At 47.2% G+C, this 6000-nt stretch overlaps 1 protein-coding gene across 1 annotated transcript in view; it reads left to right on the top strand.

Annotated features, from left to right (window-relative positions):
- The first annotated feature begins 246 nt into the window (after window positions 1-246).
- The window catches only part of arhgap24 (Rho GTPase activating protein 24), a 406341-nt gene continuing 400587 nt past the window's right edge, over window positions 247-6000 (top strand). The window contains exon 1 of the mRNA XM_078401974.1: window positions 247-657. The gene's annotated coding sequence lies outside the window, so the exon portion shown is untranslated. The remainder of the gene's footprint in view (window positions 658-6000) is intronic.

Below are 6000 nucleotides of genomic sequence, written 5' to 3'. Positions count from 1 at the left end.
AAACCAAACTCCGAAGTGGCAGCCGTAGAGCCGGCGAGGCGAGGCGAGGCGAGGTGACCCTGACACTGAGCGGCAGGCGAGGGGGCTGGGTGGTGGATGTGTTGTTTATTCCTCGGCACCGGCTGCCTGTTGCCCGTGAAACCTGAAACCAGAGGCAGGGAGGCTCAAGTCTGTCAGTGCAGCCCTCGGCTTGCTGCACACACACACACACACACACACACACATATATATATGAGACAAACAAACACACTGTGTCTGCCTCTCCCCAGAGTCGGATCCCGCGGCTCTCTCTCTCTGCAAACGCGGGCACTTTGCAAGTGAATGTCACCGGACCAGGGCTGCAATAAGGGTAGCGGGACAACAGCCCTTACCCCCCCTCCCCTCCCTCTCTTCACCTCACCCCCCTCCCCTCCCCTCCCCTCCCCTCCCGGGACTCCGTCGTTACAGATGGTCTGAACAGTCAGAAGACAAGAGAGGGAAGGGGATAAAACTTTTTCACTGAAGTGACAGCTTATTTTAGCTCTACTTCCTCTCTGGGCTGGGCTGGGCTGGTGTTTCTACTGCAGGGCCCATGGCTGTGAACTCCTCGGGTGTGTGAGCAGTCCTCTCCATTTGTTTTATCGCTCCCAGTTCTGACCTCTTCTCGTCGACCCCACGGTAGGTTAATATATATATATATATATATATTTAAGGTGCTATTTCTGTGTGCCGGACAGTAAAGGTCGAGCCGGCCTCTGCTGCCACCAGCTAGCTGTGTTCTGTGTTGGTCTTGTGTTGGTCTGTGGGCAGCATCGCTGCTGCTGTAAATGAGTAATTGACTGAGTTACATTAGTTCAGCAGCTTCTGACCTGCCTAATAGTTAATCGTGACACAAATCCTTTGGGGACCATTCAGTGAGACTGCAAATCCCGCTGCTCTCTGTAAATGGTCCCTGATGTGGTGTTATATCGGTGTTTTCCTGCAGCGGGTGGCAAAGTCTACCAATTCAGAGTTAACCGCGATCACGGTTATTGGGGACCCATCTCATAATCTATACTCCCCCCCCCCTCCCCGTCGTGTTGTAGATGTCACCACGGTGTCTCGTGTCACCGGCACCTACGGGGGAGCATGTTCTTGTTATCGGAATCAAATGCAGGAATCTTAAGGTGATGCAAGATGCGGTCAAAGCCGATGCGGGGTCAGTGGAAGGGAAGTGCTGGGGTGGGATGGGGGATATAATTAACAGAAGATAGACACTAATTACCGGAGTAACTCAGCGGGACAGGCAGCATCTCTAAAGAGAAGGAACGGGTGACCTTCGGGTCGAGACCCTTTTTCAGACTCGGGTCTGGTCCCGAAACGTCGCCCATCCCTTCTCTCCAGAGATGCTTGCATGTCCCGCTGAGTTACTCCAGCATTTTGTATCTATCTTCGGTGTAAACCAGCATCTGCAGTTCCTTCCTACATATAATGAACAGTCTCGCTGGGAGCACGCGAGGATCCTCTGAGAAGCATCCAGGCAATATTATTGAAAGTAATTTCAAACATCCTTTGCCACGAACTGACACGAGATCCCACTGGGAGAAGGGTCTCGACCCGAAACGTCACCCATTCCTTCTCTCCCGAGATGCTGCCTGACCTGCTGAGTTACTCCAGCATTTTGTGAATAAATTGAGATCCCACTGTCTGGCTGGCCCGAGCCACTGCTTTAATTTGTGGCTGGAAAATGTGAATGGCCTGCCCTGTGCTGTGAATAGGAGCTGCTGGCGTCTGCTTAAAACATTTACAGCCTCGACTGCTGTCAGCTTCATTCACAGTTCCCATTCACTATCTGCTAGAAGGGAAACAAATGGGAAAACCTGAGATTGAGTGGAGAGCGTTGAAGAGCACGGCACTGGATCAGGCCTTTCGGATCACAACATCTGTGCCCAACATGATGCCAAGATAAAATAATCTTCTTATCTGTCTGCAGATGATCCACATTCCCTGCATATCCATGTGCCCATCTAAAAACCTCTTAAAGCTACAATCGTATCTGCCTCCACCACCACGCCTGGCAGCACGTTGCAGGCGCCCACCACCAGCCTCCACCACCACGCCTGGCAGCACGTTGCAGGCACCTACCAGCCTCCACCACCACGCCTGGCAGCATGTTGCAGGCACCTACCAGCCTCCACCACCACGCCTGGCAGCACGTTGCAGGCACCTACCAGCCTCCACCATCACGCCTGGCAGCACGTTGCAGGCGCCCACCACCAGCCTCCACCACCACGCCTGGCAGCATGTTGCAGGCACCTACCAGCCTCCACCACCACGCCTGGCAGCACGTTGCAGGCACCTACCACCACCCTCTGTACAGAACACTTGGCGCTCACCGCCCCCGTAAACTTTGTCCCTCTCACGTTAACACCATGTCCCTTGACATCACATCCCTGGGAGTACAAATCTACCCTGACAAATTAAGTCAGATCTTTTGCTCTGCCACAGATTGTTCACCTGTGATCCACGCCTGAGCAATGACGATTTCCACCAAAGATAGTGGAATGATCTTCAAATTGCACCCCTCAACACAGTCGCACTTTGACAGCGTAAAGGACTTTAAAAACAGGTTCACGTTGTCGTCATATAATAATAAACCCGCCGACCTATATGCAGCTATTGCACTGACCTTCCCACAATAATAAATTCCTCCCACCCCCACCCTCCCGCACCACAAGAATACATATTTAAGCAGCTGTCAGGAGGCACGATAGGGCAGGAATTTTGAAACTTCTGCTTCTCACGGCAGCTTTGTTCGCTGCTGCAGCGCCTCGTTAGTATTTCACTCTCCTGGGCTTTGACTCTCTTTTATTGCAGCTTGCTGCAGTTTCATTACTGTATTTGCTCTCCCCGTCACCTTGTGTAATCTGTGGCTCCACTGATGTGCGTTCGCATCTACAATGTAGCGTGTTTGGCAGTCAGAGAGAGGATGGTGATGGCGATGTGCTGATGGTGGGAGGGAAGGAATGTTCCCTGTCTCCTGGGGCTCAGACTGGGGCTTCTGTTCAAACACCCAGTGCGCGGCAGCTGCATCGAATGGGTGTCTTTAAAAGGAATGCTATTTTTCTAAGTAATATTCTCCCAAGGGGCACTACCATAGTGCCAGGTCGCGGCCTGCACCTGACATCTTTGCTCATTCACTTGCCAAAAGGAGCTATTAAATAGCAAGCAGAAAAAATAAAGTGCGGGTTTGGTCGCAACACCTATGCTATTGGAGCAGCAGGAGTAGTAGTGGACTTCAACATAGAACAGTACAGCACAGCAACAGGCCCTTCGGCCCACAATCTCCGTGCCAAACATGATGCCAAGATAAATATTCTCATCTGGGTGGCATGGTGGCGCAGCGGTAGAGTTGCTGCCTTATAGCGCGAAAGACTTGGGTTCGATACTGACTGTACACTGCAAGGGCCAGGTAGTGAGCGGGCAAGATCATTTCTGACCCCTCTCACCCTGGCCACAAACTCTTTGAAGCACTTCCCTCTGGAAGGCAACTCCGGACTGTCAAAGCAACCACAGCCAGACATAAAAACCGTTTTTTGTTTTTCCGCGAGTAGTAGCTCTACTCAATAACCAAAAGGTTGTAGTCTCTTTTTGCGCTGGTTTATTTCACTCACATGTTTAAACTGTAATGTTGTATTCTTCATGTTTTAATGTTTTATGCTTTATTCGTAATTGTTTACTGTATGTTCATGTTGTTATTTGCGAGCGGAGCACCAAGGCATATTCTTTGTATGTGTACATACTTGGCCAATAAAGTTATTCATTCATTCATATATTCATTAATTCGATGGATGCTATCTGTATAGAGTTTGTACGTTCTCCCTATGACTGTGTAGGTTTTCTCCGGGCACTCCGGTTTCCTCCCATACCTCCAAATATGTATAGGTTTATAGGTTAAATGGCTTTGGTAAAGACTGTAAATTGTCCCTAGTGTGTAGGATAGTGCTACTGTATGGGGGATCGCTGGTGGGCATGGACTCGGTGGGCTGACGGGCCTGTTCCCAGGCTGCATCTCTAAAATAAACTAATCTGCCTGCGCATTATCCATATCCCTCCATTCTCTGTATATCCATGTGCCTATCTGAAAGTCTCTTTAACACCTCAATTGCATCTGCCCATTCTCTGTGTTAAAAAACTTGGGTCACACATCTTTAAACTTTGCCTTTCTCACCACAAGGAATTAGATGTATAATGAATACGTGCATCTTTAAAAGTAGGTCTTTCGAAGGTTAGTGGTAATGAGGAATGGAGCTGGTATGAAAAGACAGGTCGGATCAATCTTTAGGTCAAATCCTTATTTCATATCTTCGCTGAATGTGTATAGAAAAGAGATCTCCTTGGTTCTTACGATATATGCACTTAACAGTTCTGGAAATATTTAGTGGAAGAGGAATGGAACCCTCAGTATAGTGGTATCCATGACTAAAAATAACATCCATGGCTTAAAGATCCTTTGTTGTGCTATAAATTATTGTTGTTTTACTGGGCGATTCACTGCTCACTCATTAAAACTTCTGTTGGAGACAGGGACCCCCTTTAAAAATGTATGGAAGCACCAATTCTTTTTTAAAAAGCTTTAATAAATATAGTGAAACATAGAAACATAGAAAATAGGCGCAGGAGGAGGCCATTCGGCCCTTCGAGCCAGCACCGCCATTCATTGTGATCACGGTTGATCATCCACAATCAGTAACCCGTGCCTGCCTTCTCCCCATATCCCTTGATTCCGCTAGCCACGAGAGCTCTATCTAACTCTCTTTTAAATTCATCCAGTGAATTGGCCTCCACTGCCTTCTGTGGCAGCGAATTCCACAAATTCACAACTCTCTGGGTGAAAAAGTTCCTTCTCACCTCAGTTTTAAATGGCCTTCCCTTTATTCTAAGACTGTGGCCCCTGGTTCTGGACTTACCCAACATTGGGAACGTTTTTCCTGCATCTAGCTTGTCCATAGTGCATTCTTTTGATTCATAACCAAGTTCAGCTGGTCATTGAAAGAAATGGCAAATTAGATTCATTTAAATGAATCTGCATTTATGGTTGAAACATCGCCTTGTGACTATTTAATTCCAATTAATATTATCACATTCTGAAATTGCATTTATTCCTTCAATAAGCATCGGACCATGGTTCATGATAATGATACAGCAGTGTGAGCAGGGCTGCTTCAGTACATAGTAGCATAGAGTTAGAGGTGGGAAAACAAACTGGCGCCAGTTATAACCAAGGTAAGCAAATATACCCAGAACAACTTTTAATAATAGTCAGAGCACTGTACAGAGGATCAAGAATTAGTTTACGAAAAAGTTGTTGAGAATTCAGAAAATTCCAGAATAATCACAAAAGCTTAAGAGAAATCCTTTGTACATCGTACGTGTTATTCTCCATTGTTGCACTTCAGGCACATTTGGAAAGAATGTCAATGTATATTCACAACAAAAACAAAAGCCCCGAACACTTCAGTCCGTCTGGCAAAGAAAGATGGAAAGCAGTTGATAAGCACCCACACAGTGATCAAGTGACTGGAGAAGCAAGTATTGTACAGAAGTTTACAGACCAGCCTTTTCTGAAACCCTTTAATGGGCTTCTTTGCCTGTTTCACAATCAGTTGCCATTTCCCCTAATTTTATTTTCAGTAGTCTCACATAGGCCCATCAAACTGCAGGCAGCAATATACAGAGGCAATCTGTCCCCAAGTCTTTGTAAATACTTGCCATGAGGAGGAGTGGAAGAATGACCTAGAATGTGCTGTAAAGTCCAACATCCCTCCCTTTGTGTGCACAGATGCTGCAGGCTTTGACGTCTTGTGGAGCACATTTGGGAGTTAACAACTTTGCTTCAATAATGCATTGGAAATTTTACACCAGTGTGTTAGTTGAATACACAATTCTAACCCCGCTACCCCATTCCTTCCAGAACTCTGATAAGTGCATCTGGGTATGACGAGATGCAAAGTGTGGCGACCTTTGAAGATGTGAGAGGGC

Source organism: Rhinoraja longicauda, chromosome 1 (assembly GCF_053455715.1).
Source record: "Rhinoraja longicauda isolate Sanriku21f chromosome 1, sRhiLon1.1, whole genome shotgun sequence".
Taxonomy (NCBI): Eukaryota; Metazoa; Chordata; class Chondrichthyes; order Rajiformes; family Arhynchobatidae; genus Rhinoraja; species Rhinoraja longicauda.
Note: the sequence above shows the minus strand (reverse complement) of the source record. Positions and strands in the feature narration are given on the sequence as shown.